Consider the following 6,341-nt stretch of genomic DNA (forward strand, 5'->3'; position numbering starts at 1 on the left):
CAGAACCCCAGCCCCTGACTGCCCTCCCACCGCCCCATCCAATCTCTCCTCATATTCCTGATTTCCCCCCCCCCCCCCGGACACCTGCCCCATCCAACCACCCCTTCTCCCTGTCCCCTGAGCACCCCTGGAACCCTTGCCCTTGACTGCCCCCTGCCACCCCATCCAACCCACCCCTCCTTCCTGACTGCCCCCCTCAGACTTCTATCCCCCTCTTCCCTGCCCTCTGGCTGCCCTGCCTCCTAGCCACAACCTCCCCCCCCCGAACTCTCCTGTCCCCTTACCGCGCTGCCTGGAGCACTGGTGGCTGGCGGCGCTATAGCCGTGCTGCTCAGAGCAGCAGGGTAGGCAGCTGCGCTGCCTGGCGGGAGCCAGCCACTCCATCGTGCAGCACAGAGCACTGGGTCAGGCCAGGCTCTGCAGCTGCACTGCCCCAGGATCTCGCAGCCCCGCCACCCAGAGCATTGCGCTGGTGGCACAGTGAGCTGAGGCTGTGGGGGAGGGGCTGGGGGTTAGCCTCCCAGGCCAGGAGCTCAGGGGCCAGGCAGGAGGGTCCTGCGGGCTGGATGTGGCCCACGGGCCATAGTTTGCCCACCTCTGATGTAGCCCATTATCCTGTCTTCCAGCAGTGGCCAGTGCCCGATGCTTCAGAGAGAATGATCGGAACAAGGCAATTATCAAGTGATCTGACCCAGTTTCTAGCAGTCAAAGACAGATGCGCACAGTAAATCCAGATTTTTCAAAAGTGGCCAGTGATATTTTGGGTGCCCAACCTGAGATACGTTTTAAGGGTACTGATTTTTCAGGGGGGCTGAGCAACGTTTTAAGTATCTCAAGTTGCATACCCAAAAAGTGAAACCCCTGGAATTACTAGTCATGTCTGAAAATCTGGGCTCCAGCAATTGATATCACAGATCTTAAAATTGAACGTTTCCCATTTACTGTTGTGTAGAACAATAGCTTGGTGGTATGCACTGCCTTGCAATGGAAAAGAGGCTTCTATCTTTAAAGTTAGTTTCATACTACCTGTTGCTGAGGGCAAAGATACAGTAAGGGGCAAAAATTTTAAGGTGAACAAAGACGGTGACTTCATAAAACTCAGATCTCACAGTAGAAGGCACAGAGTCTCTGCCGGTCTAAACCAATAACCTGATGAAATGCCCTGGTGGCCCCCCTGCCAGGTAACATCTTGTTGCCTCATCCACTTTGTACTGTAGTTTTCAAACCACAGTCCTTTCACACTCTTTCATAATGGAGAAGAATCTGTCAGTCTTAAATAATGGCTCTTCCTGCTAGTTAAGACTTAGTTTGCTGCAGCTTTATTTATTTAGAGCGTGTCTTTCTTGTGGAGAGGAAAAGCATAGAATTGCAAGATGAGTTGTGGAAATTAGTGCAGTGAGGATTGTTGACAATGAATAAAGATTTGGTCTACAGCTGCGGAGAGGAAATAAATAGCAAGTGGACCAAATAGAGGATGTAACCAACCAGCTGTATCTATCTTATTAAAGCACTTTATTTTGATTTTCTCTGCTTGATATTGTTGTAATATTCCTTATTTCATGTAACCAGTGTCTATAGTTGTTAAGAAGGATGGTGGTTCATGAAAGAACTGGCATAGAAGATGATCAGGCACCATCAGTGGTTTAAAAAACAAACAAACAAACCAACAAAAAACTTCCTTCCAGCTGCAGTTGCCTCTTTCTCCTGGATGAGGATCTGACCACAGTGATCCACCTGGGTGTTGCCTCCAGAGCGGATTTATTGTAACTTTCTTTGTTGTAGCCTGAAGGTGAATGCCATGCAGAGGCATCCGTTTGTGTGGAATTATAGTTCATTTGCCTTCTCAGTGGGATGAGTCATGGTGAGCACATCATCCCTGTGCTCTGATTCCTCCCCTGGCTCTCAGGCAGTTTGTATTTTCAGTTCAGGGGGTTCTTTGGTTGGTCCTGCCCCCAGTAATGGACCAGCCATGCCATCATCTTGCCCAGGCTTGTGCAAAACTATGTCCTCCTGCAAGTGATCCCACTCCTATCCATTTAGGAGAGCAGGGCATTACCTTGTTCATGGTGCATGCTATTCCCATAAGCCCTCAGGCTGTGGGTAGATGGATCACACACTTGAGCTGACTTTTTAAAAAAATTATGCCGCATCAGAAAAAAGGTACCTGCTACCAATAAAAGCCCCCCCCCCCCCAAAAACAAACAAACAAACAAAAAATCCCAGCAGTAAGTGGAGGTTAAATTTAAATTCAGAACAAGCTCATGATGTTACAAAGCCATGAAACCAAGAAAGATGAAGAACAGCAGCTAGTGTTAAATATTCTGAGTAACTAACATACATGCCAGGAAAACAGTGCAGCAGTAACTCATGGGCATATCTAATACACAGTGAGAAGTGACCTGGAAATAACTGGCAACAAACATTCTCCCTTCTGTAAAACATGGCAGGTCAGAAGTTATGTGGAATGGTAGCAATACACTAAATTATTAAGTTTTGGAAGAATTTGCGGCTAGGATCTGTAAATGAGAAAACTGTTGAGTTAGCCAGCCACCAAGATGTGGTCACGTGTTTGCACTTTATGTAAAATTTGACATCAGGGTCTTTTCTTTATTATGGCCTTGGCAACGGCAAACCAAATGCATTAGGGGATGGAGAGGGGAAAACAAATTTGTGAGGACAAGATGCATTAAGGGAAAGAAGGATATTTTATAATGAACAAAGGCTTTCAAGTGTATTAATAGTGAAATCCCACACCAGGCAGACAGCCCTGGTGACAGAAGTGCGATGAAATCCAATAGTACAAAGTGCAAGATCATGCACTGAGAATCTAATAATAAGCTGGGGGCTCATCAGTTGGAAGTGACAGAGGTGAGACCTGGTTGGGTCAATTACAGGATGACTGTGATCCACCAGTGTGATTCAGCTGTGAAAAATGCAAGTGCGATCTTAGGATGTATCTGGTGAGGCATTTCCAGTATAGATGGAAAAGTATTAATGCAAATGTACAAGGCACTGGGAAGACCTCGTTTGGACTCCTGTGTACAATTCTGGTCACCTGTGTCCCAGACAGATGAATTGAAATTCAAACTGGAACAGGTGCAGAGAAGAGCTACTAGGATGATCAGAAGAACAGAGATCTGTCTTCTGAGGGGAGACTGGAAGAGCTTGGCTTGTTTAGCCTAGCAAAAAGAAGGCTGAGAGGGGATATGATTGTTTTCTCTTAATACATTTGGGTGGGGGGGATGTCAATAAACACCAGGGAGGCTGAAGAGTTATTTAAGATACAGGACAATGCTGCCCCAAGAACAAATGGATATAAACTGACTATGACAAAATTCAGGAGATTCCACCACCTCCCTAGGTAACCCATTCCAGTGCTTCACCACTCTCTGAGTGAAAAAGTTTTTCCTAATATCCAACCTAAACCGCCCCCACTGCAACTTGAGACCATTACTCCTTGTTCTGTCATCAGGTACCACTGAGAACAGTCTAGATCCATCCTCTTTGGAACCTCCTTTCAGGTGGTTGAAAGCAGCTATCAAATCCCCCCTCATTCTTCTCTTCTGCAGACTAAACAATCCCAGTTCCCTCAGCCTCTCCTCATAAGTCGTGATATTTTTCAAGATATTTTTCTCTTGTCTTGTTCTCGTAAATAACAGAACAGTTTTGACTGAAATTTTCCAAAAACATTCAGCCTGAGGCAGCCATCTGACATGGAAAAAATTAACACAAATGTTAAAGTTTGGCACAGTGATAAGCAACTGAAAATAGGGTCTTATAATGGGGAAATGACAGGCAATCCTACAATAGGTGCGGCTGACAGCCTGGCCTACATACACAGTACATTACCTAATGTAGTACTAGATAGGTTTGTTGGGTTTTTTCAGTTCTCTTTGAAGCATCTGGAATTCCACTGCCAGAGGCAAGTGATGTGCCTAAAAGGACCATTCATTTTATCTGGTGTGGCAAGTGCTATATTCCTTTAGATGAGCTATTACTACAAATTATCTATTTACAATATAATAATCCCTCAGACATCTGCTCTTAGTGAAGGTTGTTACTAAATAGAATGAGATTCAGCATAAAATAATTGTATAGTTGCAATAATATATGTCATGAGTACGACTAGCCTTGGAAATTTCTGGTGAGACTATATCTCAGTGCTATAGATCGGTTGCCATATATAAAGATGGGAGAGTTTTTAGCAGCAAGCTTCATTCTAGGAGCCATTTGACTCTTCTAGGTTCATTTAATTTCTATAAAATAAAGGGCTAAAATCTGTTTTTTGCCCACTTGTGATGGGTGGGAAAGGTCATCTTCCCCCTTAGCATTAAATGGACAAGGGAAGCCAGAATTTAGTGCTAACTGTAGTTTTACTCTCTCTTTTAAATCTGCATTGATGTTCTTATTCAACAGGGCTCAGATTGGGCTGGTACTAGAGAAAAAAATTTAGATTTCTTATTAGGAGTCAGATTCTCTGTTGGTGTAAATTTGTGTAACTACATTGATTTAAATGGAATCACATCATGTCCAATATAAATGCTTACTTTGTACTCCAGCAGCTTAGTGAATTTCATAAAGAACAAAGGAAGTTGTTCTAAATTTTCACATGCCTCTGTAAATGGAGACCTCACCAGAGGTTTCTTATACATTTGTGGATCACATGGCACAGCCTCTGTCTCTACAAAAGCCATCCATTTCTTTTCATGGGGAGACCTGTAGGGCCTTTTCCTGCAAATCCTACTTTGCACATGCATAAGTGTTTGCAGGAAAGTGTAGGAGCAGGATTTTATATAGCACTATAAGAATTAATGTATGATTTGATTTCATCCTGCTAGCCACCCTTTTTGAATAGCAGAAAGAAATGACCCTCTGGGACTATGAGATTCTGTTTTCCCGTATGTATTACAAATTAGGCACTCTAGTTAAATATACATTTCTTTGTTTTAAGGTTTAGAAAGTAAAAAACAGGATCTTGTATTGTATCTATGTTAAGGAGATTAGAGGAATGTTGAGGGCCGGAAGCCTCAGTGTGAATTGTTTTAGTTATAAGATTTAGCAAGGCTTGATTTACGATGTATTATGCTGAATATACAATACTGCTGTCTGTATACCGTTGAAGGTTTCTGTAAGAGGTTGTTTGTGTGAATGAGGAATGCATGCATCAGGAAAAGATAAGGTGTGAAAGCCATCACAAATGTCCAGATGGACAAGAAGAAGTGAGAGACTTGGAAAGACCAGGAGACAATCAGAAAACATCCATTGTATCCCATGTTAAACATGTTAGCAGCATTGACGACCTCAGAGGTGAGGCAGGCACCCCCGAAGGCGAGACAACAAAAAGGAGATAACGGTGGGAAGTCGGACAATAACCATCAAATGATAACACCACTTAAAGACTAATGATTACAGGATGACATTGCAAAATGCATGGGCTCAAATGGGAATTTACAACTATAAAGCTGGGATGTTTTTGCCATGGAACTCTGGGTTCAGTCTTGCAAGGCCTTGGAGCATCGGATCGCGACCGACAGAACGCAGCTCAACACTCGTGCTCAATCTAACTGGCCATTAGATTGACTCGAGCTACAACTGACTGGTAACTATAAACATAACTGCAGGACTATATATATATAATTGTGTGTGTGTGACTGAAAAGCATATGCTAACTGTTGTATTTTCAATAAATGCTGCATATTTACCTACCTCTATAAAGATCCCGTGTGCTTTGTATAAGCATAACAAAAGGGCCTTGTACTGAAAGGGTTTGTACTGCTAAAATTCTGAAATGTCTGTAGTTAATATAGTGATGGAAGAGTAGTGAATAAATAAATACTACTCTTTTCAAAATCAAACTATCCCTATTGTTTTCAGTGAATGTTTTGTTGTCTAAAAGTTTAATTGCCTTTATTAGAACACAAAGGTTTTTAATTGTTTTAAGTATGATCAAATTTAAAATAATATATGTAAAATGGATATAAAAACCAAATATCCTTACCTGTCTTGTAATTTAAGGTGTTATTTATTAAACTGAAAGATTTAATGTGCTTTGCACTCTTAATTCTATTAGCTAACTTTGCACAATACATTGCACTTTGGCTTAATACAGTTGATTAATAAGTTTCACTTTCTTTTAATATTCAGTTTCACTTTCTGATTGTCATGCACTAGCACACTGCTAGGGTATTTGGGGTTGCAAATGTGAATATTTAAATTCAAACAAACTGTTTACACTGAAATTAAGAAAAGAAACATTTTAAATAATTTTGGGGCCTAAAGCATCTGAAAGAATCTCTTTAATCCTAAAATTATAAATGGTAGTAATGAATTGTTTTCCTATC

This window comes from Mauremys mutica, chromosome 8 (assembly GCF_020497125.1).
Source record: "Mauremys mutica isolate MM-2020 ecotype Southern chromosome 8, ASM2049712v1, whole genome shotgun sequence".
Classification (NCBI taxonomy): Eukaryota; Metazoa; Chordata; order Testudines; family Geoemydidae; genus Mauremys; species Mauremys mutica.